Here is a 22903-nt window from a genome sequence, read left to right as displayed (position 1 = left end):
CGCGGATCTCTATTGCTAAATTGATTATAGTATGGTACGACGGGGGCATTGCCTTGCCGGACATACGCCGCTATTATTGGGCGTCTCAGCTGGCGGCTATTAACCACGGTTTTTACGGACCGGCAGTCAACCCGGGATACGCCATGGATCGCTGGCTCATGAATGACGGGATGTACTATAGTGCGCTGTATTCTAGATCTCTGGACCGGAAACTGACTGGACCCACTAAGACGGCGGTGCACTTGTGGAGGGTGGTGACCAAAACTTTGGGCTGGCAGGGTAGGCTCACCATGGCTACTCCCCTGTATGATTCTGACTTGCTGGGGAAACTGTGGCATTCCAAGGGGTTTGACCGGTGGGATCTCATTGGCATTTCCAAGGTCGCAGACATGTTGTCCAGGGGGGAAATCAAATCATTCATTGCTCTACAAGCCGAGTTCCAACTGGGGGCCACGGAGCACTTTCGATACGCACAGCTACGACACGCACTCTCCTCTTCCATGCCCGTAGGAGAGAAGGTTCCTGAATCGTCCCCGTTGGAGGACAGGGTGCTGGACGGCCATATGCCTGACAGTGCTATTTCCCTGACCTACAAAAAACTTATTAATGTGCGAATGGACCTCTTGGTGAAATTGCGAGACCTCTGGGTGAATGACGGGATTGAGATGGATGAAGAGGAATGGCAGTCAGCGGTCTCCTCCCCTAAGGAGGTGGCCATCTCTGCCAGGCTGCGGTTGGTGCAGTTGAAAGTGCTCCATAGGATCTATGTCACAGGCCCCAGATTAATTCACATGGGACTCTCCCAAGATGGCCTTTGCAGGAGAGGATGTGGCGCAACGGCCACCTTTATGCATATAATCTGGGAGTGTCACGTCATTGCTTCGTATTGGGAGCGTGTGCATGCGATAATGAGAGTTGTGACTGGTGTGACCCTGCATGCGGAGGCTCGGCGCTGTCTGTTGAACGTGTGGGGTCCGACTGACTACAATACGGCTCAGACCCGATGGGTCACCCTGGGCAACGCGATAGCTAAGAGGGACATCGCCCAGAGATGGGGTGCTCCGACCCCCCCCTACTGTTAGTCTTTGGAAAACCAATATGGATTGGTGCATGCTCCGGGAGAAAACTGTTTACATGGCCCGGGGTAAGCCTAAGATGTGGGGATTGATCTGGAGTGCCTGGAACTCATATAGAGGAGACATTTGTGCACCCCCGGAGATGGCTCGGCCGGAGATCCGTCTCTCTCCATAACTCCCCCTTCCCTAGGTTCCACATGGTTAATCCTGATTTTCTGCTCCCCGTCCATATGATTGTCTTGCATCCTGATGCTTGTATGATGTATCGATCCCGCCTCCCCCCGAGATATGTGCCTTACCATTTTTGTGCTCCTTAGCCTCGCTGTTTTCTTCTCTCTTCTTCTCTCTTTCTTTCCTTCTTCTCTCTTCTTTTTCTTGGCTTTGTTGGTTTCTCTCATTCTTTTAGAATTTTCATATTATAAAATTAAACCTGATTGCCCCTGTATTTCTGTTTTGTACATGTGTTCGAACTGAGTCACAATGCTGCCTGGCCTCTGGGATGTACGGCTGAATAGCGGTGTACTTTGTTTTGGTAAATAAAGGTTTTCCCAAAAAAAAAACAAAAAAAAAAAACATTGGTTTCAGAAAACAGGAGGGTAAAGAAAAAAGGTCTGGAGATGACATTGCAGTGAGTGCAAAGTCCAACGCTGGGCATCTGCTCTTGTTTCTCCAGGTCATGTTTTCCTAGTCTTCCTCACTCTCAGGGCCTGATTTAGATCTCAGAGGTGGGTCATTCCATCACAATGGTGATGCTTATACCGTCCCCTGGAAATATACATCCTATTATTTCCTATGGGATTTATATTTTGGCGTATGGGATATCCAGCACCATTGTGATTGAGTAAACCATCCACTGAGATCTAAATCAGGCCCTCAGTCTGGTTTGCCTTGCACTGGTCTTCCTATTCCTGGTTCTCTCTGTGTTTTATTCCTGTTTTTCATCCTGCTAGACTTGATTATCTTGCTTTTTGTCCTTCTAGTTTGGGGCTTTGTATGCTTAATTCTATTGGTTTTTGTCCTATAGACCATCCCAGTTCTTCCAGGCCCCTTTTATCTAACTTTGTCTGCTACTTCCTGGAGTTCTTGACCCTTATCCCCCTGACCTGGTCCTTCTGATTCTCCGTATACTGTGCATCTGTTTTTTGGCACACAAGATGGTTCCTTTTGACCACCTGGCCTTTTATGTCCAAGTTCACTTAGCCCCCCTCTCTTAGCCCATGCCTTCCTAGTTTGGATCATCCTGGTTCTCCTGGCCCTGTGACTTGTCATAATTGTCTTTCTGGCAATGCACGTCCTGTTTTGGGCTCGCTTGGGGTTGGTTCTCTTTGCTTGGGTCCTTCTGAACCTGGGAATGTTGGTCTTGGCACTCCTGGTCCCCTTGGTGTGCCTGTCTCTAGCTGTTCTGGCCCTCCTTATTTTCCACATTCTGGTTGTCCCCCCCCTCCCCCTGAGTTTCTGGACTTTCTGCTCCTTTTCGTACATTGGGCCATGGTCCTAAGGTCATAGCCCCCCTGGTATTCCTAGGCCTGTTCCGGGTCCTCTTGGTCCTGATCCTTCTAATTATGTTTGCTGTTGTCTTGGGCCCCAAGGCTCTCATACTCCTGGTATCCTTGGCACTGATCACCTTGTTTTCCCTGCTTAGTCTGGTCCCCTTATCCTACTGGCCATAATCCCCTTGCTTAAAATCTTTCTAGTATTTCTTGATCTGGTCATGATCCTCCAGGCTTTGATCTTCCTGCTCCTTCTCCTCGTGGACCTATACCAACTGGCTGTGGTCATCCTTGTTCTGGTCCTCCTGGGCAAAGCCATTCTGCTTCTCGTCTTCCTGGCCATCCTGTTCCTAGCCCTGCAGCCTTGTCATACTAACTCCTGCTTTTTATACCTGAACCTGATGCTCCTGTTCTTGGTTTTAGGAGTCCTGATCCTCTGTGCCTTGATCTTCTAACCCCTAGTCCTTTGTTTCCTGATCCTCTTGGAGCTAATTTGTGACCGGGTCAAAGCACCAAAGTGCGCAATGGAGCACAGTCCAGATAGAGGGACCAGGTTAGTCCCACTGAAAAATTGCAAGAGTTAAAAACTTTAGGACTTTACTGGAGGAGCTCAACAGATGTCAACCAAGAGTCCATGGTCTAGGGAGGCATCTCTTTGGTGCCAGGGACAGGAACCCACTTCATGAGAGGCCAGCATCGCCCATGCAGGTCTCGTTGCCGGTCTAGGCAGGTCCAGTTGCCGATTCAGGCAGTGCCATTTGCAGGTGTATGGATGGCCAGTTGCACAGGCCAGCTCTGGAGTTGCAGGGAAGCCTCTGGAGCTCTTGTGTCCCTGTAGTTCAGTACCGGAATTCAGTCAACTTACCCTTGGAATCTCTAGGGTTATCCTGGGGTGAAGGGAGCAGGTCCAGCCTTCCTTCTTACAGACCAGGGCAGGCCTCAAGCATGAGGGAAGTAATCTGGGGAACAAATCAGGCCTCCAGCAATGGGTCAGTCCTCTAGGGCAACAAGGCAAATCTCTGGCTGCAGGGCAGTACTCTGTTATAAAAGGAAGTCCTCAAGCAGCAGTCAGTCATCTGGGGAAAAGGCATGCCTCAAGCAGCAGGGGAGTGCTTGAGGGAACAAGACAGTCCTTCTAATGCAATGTCTGCAAGTCAATGTGTACCTAAGAGTTGGTCTTAGGATCCAATATTAATAGCTAGTGCCAGCCTTTGGATTGGTGGACTGTCTAGTCTACCGCCCATTTCTTGGTCTGGAAATGTAATTTCTTCCCCTGCCCATGCTCAAAGCAGTCTAGGGCGACAAAAGAATGTTGTCAAGTCCCTTTGTAAGTGTGTTGGCAGTGGGCCTCTGCAATGTAAGTGAGGCCAAAACTGCTCTGCCCATCCCATCCTGGTAGGATGGCCTATCCTGCCAATACCTAGCCCCCGTTTATCTCACTGTCTGGAAAGAATACATAAAGGCAAAATACCAGCTATTCAGAGTCATGTGACCAAGGACACAGGTAGTAGGCACTCAATGGTTATGACAAGAAAATGCCAGATTTCTAAAAGTGTAACAGCAAAGTTATAGGTGGAATGCTTGAATTAATTTCAGTCACTGGCAATCGCTCTGGGCGAACTGCCAGGCCAGGTACTCCCTTAACACAAAAACAAGCAACCCAGGACCAGTTTCACCCTTATTATTTGCTCATCAGCCAATTAGAGCTTAATTCCAAAGGCACAGTCAGCACAGGACCCATGTCTGGGCCTACCTGCCACAATTAGGGTGGCAGCAACAACATCATGATGATGGATGGAATGCTTGAAATAATATCAGCCATTGGCAATCACTCAGGACGCATTCTATCCATCACTTTGTTGTTGTTGCTGCCCCCTACATGCAATATATATGCTCAGACAATGATCCTGTGCACACTGTGTCACTGGAACCAAGCTGCACCCTGCTGATGAGCCCATAATAAGGGTGAAACCAGTCCTAGGTTGCTTGTGGTCTGTTTCAGGAAGGACCTGGATTGGCAGTTTGGGCTGAACTGTTCCTATTGGGCCAGGGTCAAGACTGATCTGAATATAGCTGGGTCCAACCTGAGGTGGTATGCTGTGCAAAATACTGATCGATTGAGATGCAGCCCAAGTGATTACCAGAGGGTGAGATTAATTCAAGCAGTTCATTAATTACTGTTTTGTATACTTAACTTTCTAAATGTGGCATTCGAAGAATTGTGACTTAAAATCCTTCTTGACCATTTAGTAGCATTTCAATTACAATTCATTTGAGGCCAAACTTGACTTTTTTACTCGTCCCTAATCAAAAGGTAGCACTTATTAAATGTAATAAGGTAACCCAATGTATCCTTTGAGAGAGGTAGGTCTTACAGTAGTGAAAAACAAATGTCAGCGTTTAATGCTACCAGGACATGTAAAACTTAAAAGCACTTGCCCAACATTTTAAAATTATGCACCCTACCCTGTGGACTGTTTACAGCCTACCATAAAGATACCTTATATGTAAAAAAGGAAGTTTTAGGCCTGGATAAAGGTTAGTTTTGCCAGGTCTACTTGATAATTTACAATTGCACTACAGGCTGCAATGGCAGATCTGAGACCTGTCTTAAAGGGCGATTTTAGTGGTTACAGATCCTCTTTGAACTGCTAACCTGAGTCTCCTATTCCTGACCCTGGTTGCCCCTGTGTTTCTGGTCCGGGCCAGTGTACTGAGGCCCTCCTACCCCTTCTCAATTGTGCTGGTCTAGAGACTTCTGATCCTGCTACCCCTGTTCTTCTGTTTCTTCGGACTGGGTGCTGATCCCTCTTTTACAGATCTTACTGGCCATCCTGATCCCTTTCGCACTGGTCCCAGCACCCCTAGTCCTTTTTTCCTTGTACCTTCCTTTCTTTTCTGTTTGTTCTTGGTCCCTATAGCCTTGGCAATACTGGTCCTTGTGACTTAGGTCTCTCTGGTTCCTGTCCTGGTCCTCATGACTCTGGTCATCTTAGCCCTCCTGGTTCTTTTGTCCTGGTCCTTATCCTCCTACTGGTCAAATTTACTCCTTTACCAGTCCTACTCCTTCTTTTCAAAGGTCCCCTCCACAACGACTTTAACATGAGCCATGCACAGCCTCCAAGCCTGTCACTCAGAATCTTTTTCTTTGTTTTGGCTTCCAGATTTCTTTTCCTGAGACAACATTGTCAAGAACAAAAATAAGATCCCCAGCAGTGGCAGGACTTGAAACATTGTTTAACAGGGAAAAAATTAAACTACTATTCCCAAGATACATTGGGGGTGACTCAAAATGTAAATATAACTGCGTGGCCACTCATGACATGAGGCCAAAAGCATCTATACCCGAAACACACCCTGAGGGTGCATAGTATGAAAAAAAAATTATCAACTGGAAGATGCGTGAATAGACTTTACTCTCATGAATTCTCCTGGTGCATTGCCTACCTGTCTCCTGCTTTCCCTTGCCTTGTTCCACAGAAGCCCCAGTACGGTCTCTTAACCAATTTACCTCCGTAATTGTTCCAAAGCACAGTGCCCCAAGTAACAATAACCTACTTAAAGTGCTGTTCCCTCAGTGGCCTTGATATCACCTATCTCTCTGCATTCCATGTTTGCTGCTGCTTTTCGACTGCTGCTGTATTGCCAGGTCTGTAATACTAAGCAAGCACAATTCCCCTTTATGAAAAAGACCAAAATGAAAACAAGGCCTCACAAATCATCAAAATGGAGATCGTGAACATTAAACAAAGCGTACATAATCTCATAAGTGAAGAATACATTTAGGTAGCATACTTTAGAAATCATACTCATTGTGCTTTGCAGGCAGCCTAAGATTCCTAGACTGCAGTGCTAAATATCTGTGCGCCACATTCTGAAGCTCCTGCTGAAGAATGTTGATACCTACGTTTCTTATTTTATTAAATTATTAAAAATTGATTTAGTTTATTTTATCTATTAACAATGTAGCTTAATTCATGCACTTACTTTTGTGCATATGTTTGTAGATTTGTATATACACGTATTTTAAAATGCTTCACACTTTCTGTTTCTCATTACAAGATGGGCTATCACCCTACCATTGCCTGGAATCCCTTTCTTCTTCATATTCAGCTAAATAAAGACTGCCTTCACACTAGTTATCGAGCTCCCAGTCAAATGGCACATCACTGGCAAAATAGCATAGATTTTGTACTATTGTGCTGGCCACTGGGTAAATAGCATAGATTATTAACTATTTGGTTAGCAGCCAGATAAATAGCCACTTCCATAAATAACTTGTGGAACAAAGGTTCACATGGTCGTGATAAAAAATGCTTTGACAATTCGCCTGCTCTAAACTGCTTGTAAATGTGCAATAAGCTTCAACGTCTCATGATTAAATGGGATGCAGAGAGCCCGTGAGTTCGCGCTGGTAGATTGGCAATGGACTCAATTTTTAAATGCACAGGTGCTTTCAATCGGGTATGGTGTCTGTCGGGTTTCACCTTGTATTTGTAAATACACACGCTGAAAAAAAAACACACACACATGCTCTCTCTCATCTGTTCTGAAAGCCCTAAAAAAATTAATTTGACAAAATATTGTGTTTCTCTCATTTAGTTCTCCTATTAATATTAATACGTATTCCTCTCTCTTTCCACTGCCTCCTAATCCCCTCCCATGCAGCCTCCTTGTCATATAACGTATTTTAACATTATATGCCAGCGTGATGGTCGGGAAATCTGATCACTCCTGGCGATGGCCAGATGCGGGTAGGTCCAGTGCTACCGATCACCTCAATACAAGCTCTTCTCCACTTGCCATTCAGTGAGGATCCTGGACGTCACAGTTGAGGCAAATAGGCCCCCCCTTCTAGGTGTTTTTCCAGAAAATATAGACCATTCACCCAGGTTTTGTCATTGTTTCACTTTGAAACAGGACTATAGCACGCGTCCGCACTATAGGGGACGCGACCTCCTTGCACATATACCTATTTCGTCCCCTGAGAGTAGATGAGGATCCCATGGTCCTGATGAAAGGCCTAGATCCGCCTGAACAATATAGGGCATGAAATATGTCAACCCTGTGCACACATTACACATCATCCTGAGCTGACGTAGGTATAATCCCCCGTCCTCAGCCATGACTTTCCAGTCAAGTGTCACTCATAGCACGATAACCCAGTGACCAAATAATTTTTGGCGAATCCTGTAGCTATGTTTAATCACATTCACGTTCTCCCGCCTCAACTCACTACACATATGCCCCAACATCTTTTAGCTTCGTGTGGGCAACCAGAAAAGAACTGCAGCACAGGGACCTCCTGTGGGGCACGTTGGGAATTGCAGCGCCCAACGAGAAGCTGCCCTATGATGAAGCATGACACCCTTCGGGATGTGTGCGGGCCCTTGCTCCTAGTTGGAGCTATTACTTCTTTACTATATCTTCCTCTTTTTGACACCTGGTTTCATCAAATAGATCCCTCCCCTTTCAGTTTTGCTTCATTCTACTCAGGAACAGCATACCCTTTTCTCTTCGGGAAATCGGATGCTCATACCCCTCCAATCATACTGACCAAGCTATGCCCCTGATGACGCTTATGTTAACCCTGGGCGTAGTTTGCGAAGTTTGGGCTACTTCGCACTGCGCAAATTGCATGTAGCACAGTGCAAACACGCATAGCGTAGTGGTCATTTTTTTCTTGCTAGTGGTCCTCAACGTCAAGTTGGCGACCACGAGCGAGCAAAATGACATCCCGGCGAGACTTTTTCCTCATTCGCAATCAGCAACATCAAGTTGCCGATCACGAGCATGGAAAATAAACCTCCCGGTGAGATTCTCAACGCGGGGAGGTTAGGTTTCTCATTGCGAGATGTCGCATATGCTTACAATGAGAAACTACCAGTCCGCTTTGAGAAAGCTGCCGCTAGAGTAGAAATCTACTTGAGCGGCAGAAAATGACCGCTTGCACCGTGCAAGAAGCAGTTTGCACGTATTGCACAGTGCGGACAAGCATTCGGCACTGTGCAATCAGTGCGAACAGCATTTTTCACAGTGCACTACGCAGTTCGTATAGCTCGCATAGTGCAAAGTGCACTTCGCGTAGATACGCATAGCGCTACTACACGAACTACGCCCAAGGTTATGTATCCCCACTCAGCAATTACAATCTCAACTGGGTCAAAATCAATTTTTGATTCTATTCTGGCATCATTTGCTTTTATTGATCGAGCACCTTCGCAGTAAAATAATTCACTCTCTCCCAACCTCATCCCATGTTCTTCTAATTTGCAACACTACTACTGAGCACCATATTCAACACCTTAGATGCAACTGTTAATGCAATTTGCTATCAATCAAATAATTAACAATTCAAGATGATCTGTTACATAACATTCAACTATTTGTGTGAGAAATAGATAATACAAAACTTGAATGAAAAAATAACCTAGTTCACTGGGTCAAGGGCGAAGAAGAGTTAACTCTCACCCATTATTAAGAAATTCCAAACACTGCCCTCAGTTTTTAATTTGTTATTGGGTGAAGTGAAACAATTTAGAGGATAACACAAATAGGGTGTTGGATGAGAAAGTTCTCATTAAGGATGTTCACCTCATCTCAATACAATCACAGCTTCCCAAAAACATCAACAACACATTGACCATATTTATGTTCCTGGTGGCATAATGGCTAATGAATCTCTCATTAAAGACCCTCAAACCACTGCTGCACAATCAAAGGCACCCAAAAAACAATTACAGATCACTTCCTGTTGTAACTAATGCAACAATATTAATCAAAAGAGTGAGACTACAGCTGTGTGTTGCCTCTTACAAGTTATCAGAAAAAAGGTTAATAAAACTAAACTAAGATCAGAGTAGAGACCAAAGGATGGAAAAAGATCAATTCTGATCAAACTAACTCGAATAAATATTACAAGTGTGTGTGGAATGGAGTCTCAAGTTGGCAGTGGTATGCACCCTGTCCAAGCAGGGACCCTTCCTTCCAGTCAGGGTAAGGTGGATCAGATACTTAGATAAACCTTGTTCACCCCTTGGTAGCTTGGCATGAGCATACAGGCTTATCGCAAAAGCACCTCAATGTACAGTTCTGTCATGCTTCTACTAGTTCCCATCTCAGTTCCATGCCTAAATTATTTCATTCATTACCTCGCTGCCAAGTTTTTAATGGCACAGACACAATAAACTGCAAACTTATTTGATACAAATTCAGACCCTTGATCCGAGATTACACCATCTCTGCCTGCATTGCGTTGTTTTTAAACCACCAGCAAATAAACCCCTGAAGCAACTCCCCTCTGTGTGGGAGATGAAAACGTGGCACTTCTGCTGGTAACACAGAGCGAAAGACTAGACTTAACTTCTGGGACAGTTTCCTGAGTCTCAGGCACCATGGCATAAATCGATATGGCCAGCAGTTCCTTGTGCAGCAGGTCACTAGGGTCATCTAGGCACTGCCAGACATTGTGAGTGACCGGCAAGGACCCTCAGGGTGGGTACACGGTTTTGAATTACACAGTGCACAACCGCTTTGTTCCCTGCATTCTGGTGCTTTAAGTTGGTTGACCAATGTGTTGGTCATTGTGGTGGAGGGGCTCTCTAAAAGGTGGTTGACAAATAAGAAACAGAAATAAAAATACTTTGCAAGCAGTCTGGCCTATGTAATTAAGGAATAGGCTTTAAAGCATGTGAACTAAAATCCTGTGCTTCACACAGTGGGCTGCTATTTGTGTACCTGTTTATATATTTCCTTTTATTGCATCCAGATATATAACACAGCAACATACCTATGCCTAAAACCAGCCATGCCAATTGACTTTGATGGTCCTTGTTGGCAGTATCAAATAAGTGAGTAACAATAAAGATGTTGTTGTGAATAATTAGAATTAAAAATCTTTCAATTCTGAAAATATGAGACTGTGAAGTAAACATTATTAAGGTCTGCATATGAGGTAGTAATCTTTGAAGTGTCTCAATCACTTCTGTTCTCTCCTTGACACAACTTTTCCTCTTGTGGGAATGTGGGTTTCTGTTGCTGTACCCCCACCCCCACTTTTTGCCTGGCTTTTGATGCAACTTTGACTCTAGAGTACTGGGTCCTTGCTGTCTGAGGTTCCCAGTACCAGTGTTCTTTAATTAAAACGGTATCCTGATTGGAACTTCAGACCCTCCTGTAAGTCCCTGTTGAAGGTACTATAGTATCTAGGGCATTGGTAGTAAAGAGGGTCCCCTAGGGACCGCACTCACCTTAGCCAGGCATATTTTCCCTGCAGCCTGCATGCCTTGGTGAGATAAAACATGTTTGTTTTAAAGGTCAACAAGAGAGCCCGAATTAATCAACACAGGACCTCGGGAAACATGATTCTTTGAAACAACAATGGTCCCATGCAAAATAATTTTTCAACCACAATGAATATAGACACAAGGGAACTATATTAGTTTGACATGTCCAGCCGGACAGAGGTCTCAATCTTTACTTAATCAGGAATAAAAGAACAAAACTGAAAAAACAAGGATTCCTTCAACAGTTCAACGTAGTGGGGCACAAGCCTGCACCCAAGCACATACAGATTTATACAGTGAGGAAACAAGGAACAGAACAGGGCTATTAGGCAAAAGCTGAGAATTTCTATAGTATACAATGAGACAGAAAAATCAACAATGCACCTTTACATATACATGACATAGTTTACGTTCTGTATAGGGTGCAAAAAAGGTCGACGGCGTTTCGATCCCACTACGTAATCATGGGGATCATCATCAGGACATTGAATATAGCCTAATAATTGTAAGCCTCTATTGCCTGGAAGAGGGGGAAAAAGGAAGAGAGCATAGAAATAGTAAAGAACATGAATAGTTAATTTTACTGCACAAGGTGCATACGTGACTCAGAGATAAACTGTGACAAGGCGCGGAAAAATGGGGCTGTATTAATTACCAGAGGACAATGTCATATAAGATGACCATGTATCCGGACTCCTGATGGCCCATAGGACGTGGTGGTGAAGATAGTTCATCCTCACTAGTTACAGGAGGACATGGTCATATAGGTAGACCGTGTGCACGAGAGGAAAGTGAAAGATAACACTTAGGGAAAAGGCGTGTTATACATACATAAAGGAGAGAATTAAAAGTGCTTCTAAAGGAGGCTATATGAAGAGGCGCACATATCTAACAGCCACGTGGAGGGTGAACCTTTTAAAGGAGAATTGGTGAGATAAAACAACAACCTTAACATGGCACACTGCCTTTATGCCATGCCAAACACCACTGCCTAAGGTATAAGTAAGTCACCCCTCTAGCAGACCTTACAAGCCCTAAGCCAGGGTGCACTATATCTACGGTGTGGTCTTATCTGCAAGAGTAGATATGCCCCTACAATATTTAAGTCTAATCTTCATATTGTAAGTGCCAATGAAGCCATTTAGAGTACATGGGCTGGAAACTCGAGTTACCCTGCACTGTGATGGGTTCACTGAACCCAGGAGTGTTTGGTACCAAACAACTCCTTTCAATAAACCCACCCTGATTTCTGAGTGGGATTTATTGAAAACATACCCATAGGGCACCTAAGAGGAGCTCCATGAAAACCTACCAACCCTGGTGTGTTCTATGACTAGCTTTAGGCACCCTGCTACCACCAGAGATGTTTCTGGACCCCTATGTTGAGAGCCCTGCTCTCAGAAGCCAGAAACAAAGCATATCCTGGCGGAGGTGTAACACCTCCTCCCCCAGATTGGGCAAAGTGCTCAAGAGATGAGCTTCAAAGGCCTGCCACCTTTGTAATTTGACCCCAGCCTTTGCTACTAGCAGCAGATGGCAGCCCCCGGTTCAAACCCTCACTTTTGGCTGGAGAATCGGCAGGAAAACCTTTGCCAACTCCATCCCGCAGGTACTGGAGGCAAAGTTAAGGACACTTTTCATCTTGAAGATGATGGGACTTATCCAATCAGAGCTAGCACTATGCCCGCTTCCACAGGAGGGTGGCATAATAGTGGGTGTAGACATCACAGGCAGGGAACCCATTGGTCCTTACCTGTTACTCTCCTGTAATGCCCCTAAATATAGTATTTAGGTGGCTTGCTCAGACCCTGAAATCAGATCTATGATGACCTAAGAAGCCTGAACAGCGAAGAGCAGCACTAGCATGAGAGAAGAAGGACAAGTGTGACACTGTGCCAACCCTCCCGGCCTGTGTGTCCCACTTTTTGTGGCTGCTAGAAAAAGACAACTCACCTTGCAGGCCCAGTGACCTCCAAGGCCCTGGAAGGAATGGATTCCTTTGATAAAGGCTCTAAATCTTCTGTGGACAGTGGACCTGTCCAGAAAAAACCATCCACAAAAAAATGGAACATTGCTCTGAGGAAGAGCAAACTCACCTCTGGATCCACCTCTGCACCTTACCCCTATGGCTCGAGTACAATTGGATCACAAGTCCTTTGAAGGTTCCCCAGTGCTTCTGAGTATGAGTCCAGCATGGGCTGACCCCTGCCAAACTCCACCTTGACGCCTGCAGCCTCATCTCAAAGACTCCCCCTGACCGCGACCAGTCCATTAAGCTGTTACCGATGCCTAAGGAAACCCCTGCACCAAAAGCCCATGGGTCTTGGGGATTCTCACCAATGGTGTCCCTACATCCCCTAGCATCTCTACTTACCTTGGCAGCTCTGAGTTTCTTCATTCGGCTAACGTGTACAGGGAGGGGCGGGCCGAGGTATTGGAAAGGGAGGTGGAGTCTAAGGTGCACTCCCTATGTGCTCATGTGTGTCTGGCCGGCCGCCTCAGGCCGACCAAAACTCACATGCTCATCTAGGTTTCTCCAACCTGGCTACAATGAGCAGCTGGGTTGAAAAAACCCAATAGACTCCCTGGCCTGAGCAGGGCATCTCGCTAGGTTGCTCGGGCCGATTCCCGCACTGAGCAGTGTGTCTGAAAGGACACCGCTAGTGGGAGGCGGCCAGCAGCAGTTGAGCTTAACTTTTTATTTTTTAATATTATTTTAAACACTCCCCTCCACGCCCCCTCCCGCGCTCCCCCTCTGAGCTCCCTCTCCCCCCGCACCCCTCCCCTGCCCCTCTTCTTTTTGTATATGGTGGCCACCACTGGCTATGTATCTACTTTACAGACCTTCCCGTAGTGGCATTTGGGACATCTGTGACCATTGCCCTGTGTACTATGGAGAGAGGCCAAAGATTTGAGGTGTACACCTTTATTACCAGCTTACAGGAACCGTGAGAAACTCGCACTGCCTTCTTCCTCAGTTAAAGAGCTCTTAATTGTCCCCTGTCATAAAAACTCAAAAGCAACCTGAACTCACCCTTAGGACTGGAGGAGACAGTTTGCACAATGCAGGAGCAATATGATGCATGATGAAACTACAATAACATTACATCTGGAAAAGAAAGTACTGTATTGCACGACAAAATAAAATATGTGAAATGTAAACAGAGACTGCATCGCTGAAATGGATTGCCTAAAGGGTAATAATTATTGAGAAACCAATCGGGGATTCGTCAGAAAAATTGAGGGCATGATTAAAGAGCGCAGTAGTGTCCTGTTTCAAAATTGGCTTTGACCCGCTTCATTTAAAGCCCAGCTGCCTGAACTTCACATGCTAGGACGCACTTACCCTCCCAAACTTGAAATAATAGTGACTAATAATTGCACTCAGCAGTCACTGCTAGGTTGTGCCCTGACTGAAAGATTATATGGGGGTATTCCGCCCAATACACCTCCCTTGAAGATAAGCCCCAGGTCAGCTTACAATTAACAGATTTTCTGGAAATGTAGAATAAAAGCAACTGTGGCAAGTCGGATGGAGAGTCATTGGACACGTCAGCATGGACGCCGTGAATTGGGGGTTCATATTGGGGCACTTTAGCATTCCAGGGGATACTGTAGCGGAAATAGTTAAGATGTTGATACGATTAGCTGACCTAATGGGAAAGGGAGCTATATGCCCTTGACCAACTTTCATACTGAAGGTTTTTTTAGCATAATGATATTGTTGAACACACCGGTGGAGAGGGCTAGGGAGGGAAATAGGGGAGGGCATGTTTTGCAACCGGATGAGTTCTTTGCTCGAACAACTCAATGGCGCATGGACTAACAAAGGAAACATGCCTGTCTGAAACTGTAAAGCGGACACGCCATATTATAAAAAGATAAATATGTCAGGAAAATGGTGGACGATACTATTGAATTTGGTCTGTATGCCGTATTCAAAGAAATGCGAAATTGAAGACTCGAGTATAGAACCAATTGCATTGTTGTGAAACCAATGTATGTTTGTTAGGTGAAAATCAATAAAACATAAATTGGAAAAAAAAGCAATTGTGGCAAAGTGAAATAGTGAAATATATCCATCACATTTTGCATAATCACCATGGGGCAAAGTAAATATTTTGTCATGCAACACATTGCCACCACGAAAGTCGCTGCGCTGCTTTACCTGACATGGATAAAGCAGAACAGTAGCATATCTCCCAATATATGGTGCTGATGCTCTCTTCTTATCGGTGTCTCTCACTTTGTGTAGTGAGAGCACACATGCAAAGTTAGAAAAGTTCTTTGTTTCTACCTCAAGGAAGCATATATTTTTGCCACCAAAAACCACGTGTGGTTGCTTGGGAATGTCAATGTATCACCCATGGGACACCCCATTAATGTTATAGTGCAAAGTAGCATGTAGAACTAGTTGTGTTACTTCATGCAACTTTCTATCACACCACAAGTCTTGTTCTGGAAAGTAGCTACAGGGTCAACACTTTGCACCAACTTGCATCACTTTTGTTGGCTTTGCAATGATGAAAATTGTTGTCCAATCTGGCCCAATATATATATCACTTGAGATGCTGTATAATGAACAAGTTCTGGAATCAAGAAACTTGGCATCTCTTGCCTGTTTATTTCCAGTCCAACAAGTTCCTACCAAAAGGTAGTTACATGGTGTTTAACCATAGGGTGACAGCATGCACTATATAAGCATTATATTCATTCATATTCAAATACCAGTAAGATGACCTCATCAGTATTTTGTGACATTGTAGACATCATTTCAGTCTGGGCCTCTTATCTGTAATGTGCCAAAATTGTGTAGCCAGAGTTTGAACTGTATTTAAGCATTGTGCGCTATACAATACGTTGGCAGCCATTCTATTCAGGTTGCGAGTGCCTGTGCTTCAGTGTGAGGTGGTGTTCAGGTTGCGAGTGCCTGTGCTTCAGTGTGAGTTGGTGTGCTCCTCACTAAAGCAGCAATAATTTTTAACGCTGTTCTTGATAATATGCCCCAAGGTTTGTTCCTCACTATCCTCGGGACCCACGTCGCTTCGTCCTGCATATTGAGGGATTTAACCCCATGATGGGGTGTACACTGAATCATGCATGGTTACTGTTTAAAATATAATTTAATACTACTAATAAGAACGCTAATAAAAAAAAGTACAATTTTGTGGCACACTTAACAACCTTGTTTGTCTCTACCATACAGTAATGATAAAACATTTGATTCATTTTTAGGTCTGGCTAAACGGCTTTAGCTGTCTGATAGAGCTCATGTCACTACTATAAAAACATAATACAATGGATTTCAGAGGATTAGACATCTTTCACCTCGGTGGTTTCATGCATCGCCTCCCTCACCCCGCCACCTCGAGACTGCTTCCATTGAAATGCACGAGGGTTTATTTTACACCTCAAAACTACAATAAGACGTTACACTTCTTGTCACACAAGGATTCTTAACACAAAACAATTAACGTTTTCACTACAGCACATGGGACAAATGCATTTGTGTGATGTAGTTGTCGGTACTCAAGAATGTGTGTGGCTCTAACATGGGACTCTAATAGCTTTTATTTTTGCAGATTGGGACCTGACTCCAGGATGGTCACGAGACATCTCACAAGATCAACAACAAAAGCAACAACCTTGCAAGACTTTGGAGTAACAATCGCTATATAAAAGAAAAAGAACACCCCACTGCTGTGGCTGCAGAACGTCACAACTACTGTACTCCCTGGAGGATATGTGTGTTGTTGTTGCGGGTTATGCAATCCTTGTGTAAGTCTGAGACTCATCATTAAATCTGTGTGATCAAGCTTTTTAGTTTCCATCATATTAACCTATAAATCTCTGCCTTTGCTAATACATGCAGAGTGATTGGCGGCCATCTCTGGGCTCACATTTCTTGTCTCATTCTTCACCTCAGTGGCTCATGCTATGGACACACGAGGTCCACCAACCCCAGTCCTTCTCCACCTCTGTTTAAAAACCAAAGAAGACCCTTTGATTGCCTGTGTTCCTATGCCACGCTCTGCTTTTTCGGTGGTCCTCCACGCTGCCATTAATGTAAAAGGTTGCCAGGAACTCTATGGGGAAAACATTGCTGTCACAGCATCACTTCTAATTCAGTCTGGAGCTTTGCTTGCTTTTCTAACTTACACCACCAAAGTAGACTTACTGTTGAAGTGTCCGGCTGCCTCGGCAGATGCTGTCTGATGAAGGAGGTGGGGAACAGTTCCGTATTTCAGAATGGGAAGCCGCCAAAGGCTGTGTCACTCTTTGTACCTGCGGCTCTCTTCTTGTCCCGCAGCAGCGGATCCGAGCGATTTTATCAGGTGAGATTGTAACTCCACCCTTCCTGGAATTTTATATTGAACACTTTCTTTTCATTGCCCACGTTTTCCAGTCTCAGCTGTCAATATCCCGCTTTCTCCCATCACTTCGTCTCCATTTGAAACGGAGGCAATAAAGAAAATGAAAGTGTGAAAGGTAAAGTATTTTTTTTAAATGGGATTCCTGGCAAAGACTGCAGGAAGTAATTATAGATTGAACATCAGCACATTCTGTTAGGGCATGCTGTAATAGGAACATACGACATTCTGCTAGAGCCCCTTTGGATTACTTTTTTGGTCTCTCAAAAGACAGATTTCGCTGCCGGGTACACCTATTTCTAAATGTATCTAAAGCATAACTTGAGTGGGCTTTGGGACTGCCTCTTGTTCGTGCTTCAATGTCTTTCTTGTCTGTATCAGCTTCATGACCCTCATCCAACCGCTTTCCTCACAGTTCTTGTGTTTGTCCCACTTCTGGATTTTTTTTTAGTTTCGCTATGTTTTGATAGAATGAGTTCTATCCTTCAACTGGGTATTTACGAAACCAGTTTTTTCTTTTATGAGTTTTTATAGCATTTGACATTTCAGGACTCCATGAGAGTGCATGGCCCTATGTTTACCCCTCATCAGTTAGATGTTGTCACTCTCTTCACAGCAGAGCTTCCACATCTAGCGGACGATCCTCCATTTTAGTGAAAAAGCGTCTCACCACTAAGAAAAGCCCAAGCCCTGAGCTGAAAAATAAAATGGTATTAAAGTTCATTTATTTCCATTAATTTTTTTGCAACTAACCCATCCTGAACTGTGTGTCAGGACGGGGGCGGGGCCAGTGCTGCTGAGTGGTAGCAGGAAGCTGTTGGCTTAAGGTTAAAATGCACATGTCCCTTTGACCAGCTGTCTTGCGATGGCCTGCCAGACGTGCAGTTTGAATTTCTCTAACCTAACTGTCTTACAAAGCTGGGTTAGAGGAAGCGCAGGCCTCCAGTCCTCTTGAGAGCGCCGAGTGAGGCTGCTCCTTCCAATCCTGGTACTTCTCTCATGATGGTGAGAGCAGCCCCAGGATTGGTATGGGGAATTGGCTGGATCCCGCTTTAAAGCCTGCCCTCAAAGACCAAAGGAGGAGGACGTGTCGCGGAGTAAGGTAAGTCTAATTTCTTTTTTGTTCCCGCCCTATTACATTCGGTACATGCCAGTTGCCACTGTTCACATCATAACTCAACCCCACAGAGTCTCACTACTGATCACGATCACGGGTAACCATTACACTTGCGCTGTATAGACAAGTGACTGGTTCTACCTGTCAATAGTAGAGTGGCTTTTCAAAGAACATACAGTTGTACTCAGAGCCTCAGTAATGACCATCACCATCAAAACCCAGCATTGGGATATATATTTAGTCCACAGAAAGCAAGAACATGCATTAGATTTCCAAAATTGAATAGGCAAGTTTATATGTAGTATCCTCATCGTCTTCATGACCTGCAGCCAGAAAATAAAATCATGCAGATTCAGATCTGGCGGCCGTAATGCGAAGATTTGGGCTTATCAGGTTCCTGAAACAAATGGCTATTACCGTTGCTGACTTCCTTCTGTTTTAGATAAGATTATTCGTACTTGTGGTCCTCAGTGCTCCGAGGATCAGGATTCGTATTTCATATTCTCTTTGGACCAACTACCTGCATATTGACAACATATCGGTGCCTTGAAAAAGTCATCGAGTACCACAAAACACGGGTCGGCTGATATTCAAATCGAACTGTACAAGAAATGGAATAACTCATTAGAAATTAATGGAATCATCGGTCTATTGCATTCATTTTACACTCATTGGAGTTCATTTAACTAATATAGACCTGTCGAATTGACGGACTATTTACAATTCAATTGGTGGTGCTCTGATCATTTATTATATATTCTTTGTATATTGGGGGATTTCTTTCATATACTTTACACTATTGGGATGACATAGTATTAACTGTTTCATCGAGCACACTTTACTGTGCTAGCACATTTATAGGCCACAGTCATCCTTATATATTTCTCAGAAAATTAAATTACAGTTGATATTTTTCTGCCACTGTTCTCTTCTACTTTCAGCATAAGGAGACATGTAAGTGAATCATCAATCTTTGTTATATAGATATTGAAGGGGAAGTGGTGAAAACCTGTGGGAAACTTGCATTTGACTAAGTCGTCCCATGGCTGCATGCTACTGTAAAGACGTTTGTCTGTAACAAGGGGCCTCTCATAATGGATTGAAATACTGTAGTTTGGTACAGCAGCAATTTGTGCCTGAATGAAGGGACCTGTATTGATGACTCAAGGTACTGCAAGCTGCTCTAGCAAGAATTTGTGTCTGACACAGGAGACCTCTAGTAACAGCTTAAGATACTACACCCTGCTACAGCAAAGACTTATGGGTGACTCAAGGGACCTCGAGTTAGTTGAATTAGATACTGCACCACTCATCATGAAATTGCTGATTGTAGCTTTTCAAGGGATGTGATTTTGCTCTTTAAGAACATAGCTAGAGCGAATGATTTTGCGTGTTGCACTCCCTTTTTTCAAAAATGTTATGAGTTATTTATTCTCATTCAGATCCACCTACGATTAGAGCTATAAACCCTTAGCAGCAAATAAAATCCTACTGCTTTGAGACAAAATATAAAAGGGGTATATTAACCCTTAAACAAGCTGATGTGGATGTAATAGCTTTTGCAAACATTTAAGTTCTCATTACTCCTGAAGAAGAGCGCTGTCATAGATTTAATCATTTAAGTATCCCATGTGTCTTAGAGGACTTTAAATTGTGGCAGTGGAATAATACTATGACTTCAATTGTCCTTATATCCTTCAACCCAATTGACACAAGAAAAAACAGTCATTGATCTGCTCACTGACTGTATATTGGCTCACCTGTTATCTCTAGTTTGAATGAAATGCAGCCATGTTATGAACAGATTGATTCTCCATGCCTGGCCAGCCACAAAGCACACAGACCAAACTTCTTTCACAACAAAACAGAACTCTTTATGTATCTATCCTCCTTGCCCCGTCTTCTTCAAGTATTAGCCAGCGATCCCTCTTTCTAACAATCAGCTCAATGCTCTGCTCCCCATAACAGAGCAGTTGGTCACACTGCTTACAACGAATTGTAATATTTGCAAAAACTGGCTGAATATTTGGGATCATCACTGCTGGTCTTCCTCTCACTGATGATGTTGAAGCTCCAGTGGAAGTGGAGGGGCCATCGGGTGGTGGATTGAGAGCCAGGGCCCTGGTGCTCTCCCGTGCATAATTAATCGGGTGCCTCCTCTCAACATGCCTGATTAAAGTAGCATTCCCGAAACTATACTTCCGGGTGGGATCCCCACGTGATAGGACAGTGTCACAAATTTTACAGGTGACTTTGGCTGCATTACATTTTTTCTCCCCCTCTGGAAAAGAGAAAAACTTCCATATGAAGTGGTCCTTCACTTTTCTCTGTGGAGGGGCCTCCGGCAGGAATCCATCCGAAGAGTCTTAGGACTGGTCCTGGGAAGGGTTCTGGGAACCAGACATGGTTTAATTCGATTTTTTTGCAGGAACAGACAAGAGGTGTTGTCTCAGCAAAAACAAACAGGTTGTGAGAGAAATGGGTGGGGTGTTTCCCTACTTGTGAAAAAAAACTGTTATTAACCAATGAAAAGTGTTGTTTTCAGGTCACATGACCCGACGCGCTTAAGCTACGCGCCCCGGGGCGCGCCACGGTGCGCGTCGCGTTAGCGCGTCGGACACTTACGTTGCGCGATCGTATTCGCTCGAGTGCTTCCGGGTGCGCTTACGCCGTGCGTATCACACGGACGCGGCTACGCGATACGTCACGATTATGTTTTCGTTCGCGATATTGGCCCTTACGGGACGCTCCCCGGTGCGTGCCCCGGGGCGCTTCATAAAACTACCCTTTCCGGGGCGCTCACCGGGGCGCGCACCGGGAGCGCTCCAAGGCAAAAAAAAAATATACAAAAAAAAATTGGCAAAATTGTAGGGACTGGTAGCTTGATGTGCCTTTGCTATGTCTCAAGATATATGCTCAAGTGGTTTTTACGAAAATTAACTTTGAAAAAAAAATATATTGGCCAACATTGGGCTATATATATGTTAGAGCCCAAATGTAGCCCAATGTAGCCCAAAGATGGCCACCAGAGACAAAAAAAACAAATGTAGCCCAAATATCATACCGATGTAGCCCAAATATAGCCCAATGACAGAATGTCCCAGAGTGTTCTAAAGAACAACTAGAGCGCTAACAGTCTTACATATAAACTGAGACTTATAGTTTGGAATTAGCATTTAAAAAACCTTTGAAATTCACTGAAAAAACCATAGGTTTCACACCAGTTATAGTTAGGAATTAGCATTTAAAAAACCTATTAAATTCACTGAAAAAACCATAGGTTTCACACCAGTTATAGTTAGCTGGAAATTTTACTGACATAAAACCATTGAAATTCCCACGTTATAGTTAGTTGGACTCACTATAACTTGCGCGCCTGCAATGCACTGCTGATGACGTCACATATTACATCACTCATGACATGGTCAGTGACATCACTCATGACACCATCCTTGTGACAGAGTGACAGACCTCCTTTCACTGTAATGTAACCCTTGAAACACATATTCAAAAATAGAAACTAAATTCTTTTTTTAAATGGAATTAACCATATCAGTTACAACAACCAATTCAGTAATTCCACCATCTATATACACATCTACTCATTCACAAACAGTTCAATATACTCACTCATACATATACTCACTCATTATATGTAGTGATACACCTATACATCCTGTTACACACTGACAGTCATCCAAAAGTTACTCACACACATACTCACACATGCAAATAAACAATTGAACATCCATTTATTTGCATATAGAGCTATACACACACTACCACCTTACTTCTATTGAAATTAAAACATATTTATTCTCTTAAACAATCCCTTATAGAAACACATACTTATTTAAACAGGAACTCTTACAATCCCTTACTCTCACATATACTCACTTATATACATCAATATTCACATATACTAGATTAAAACATATGTAGTTCCTGATAAAGACACTAGTGAGACAGTCATTCACTCACTAACATACACATATACACACTCATTCACCCATACAGTCCTGCACATATGCGGTCTTCAAAACTTATACAAACAGAGAGTCAGTCAATCATGCATCTATGTGCTAAGTAATACCCCCACCAAACCATATAGACACTCATACTGATACTAAGAAAAACATCTAATAACCCATGTACATACACATGTAGCTACTCTCCAACCCATGCAGCTACGTATACACAAAGTGAAACACTAATACATATATTTAAAAATTAAACATTACTCACTAATATTTATTTTTCAGAAAGACACACATTCACTGGACGGTGTCATCAGTGATGTCATCAGTGATGTCACTGACCAGGTCATGAGTGATGTAATATGTGACGTCATCAGCAGTGCATTGCACGCGCAAGTTATAGTGAGTCCAACTAACTATAACGTGGGAATTTCAATGGTTTTATGTCAGTAAAATTTCCAGCTAACTATAACTGGTGTGAAACCTATGGTTTTTTTCAGTGAATATATATATATATATATATATATATATATATATATATATATATATATATATGTTATAGAGCCACTCAAATATACTATTGAATA

The 22903-nt window shown here is 43.8% G+C and overlaps 1 protein-coding gene across 3 annotated transcripts in view; it reads right to left on the bottom strand.

Moving 5' to 3' along the window:
* LOC147691995 (cytochrome P450 2F3-like) overlaps positions 1-22903 on the bottom strand; it is a 556138-nt gene that overhangs the window by 371332 nt on the left and 161903 nt on the right. Inside the window, exon 1 of one of the 3 annotated variants that reach the window (XM_086938290.1) lies at positions 17030-17150. The exons of the other annotated variants lie outside the window; for them this stretch is intronic. The gene's annotated coding sequence lies outside the window, so the exon portion shown is untranslated. Of the gene's footprint in view, positions 1-17029; positions 17151-22903 lie in introns of those variants that run through there. 3 annotated transcript variants of the gene reach the window in all.

Source organism: Lissotriton vulgaris, chromosome 9 (assembly GCF_964263255.1).
Source record: "Lissotriton vulgaris chromosome 9, aLisVul1.2, whole genome shotgun sequence".
NCBI classification, from domain to species: Eukaryota; Metazoa; Chordata; class Amphibia; order Caudata; family Salamandridae; genus Lissotriton; species Lissotriton vulgaris.
This window is presented reverse-complemented; position numbering and strand designations above follow the sequence as displayed.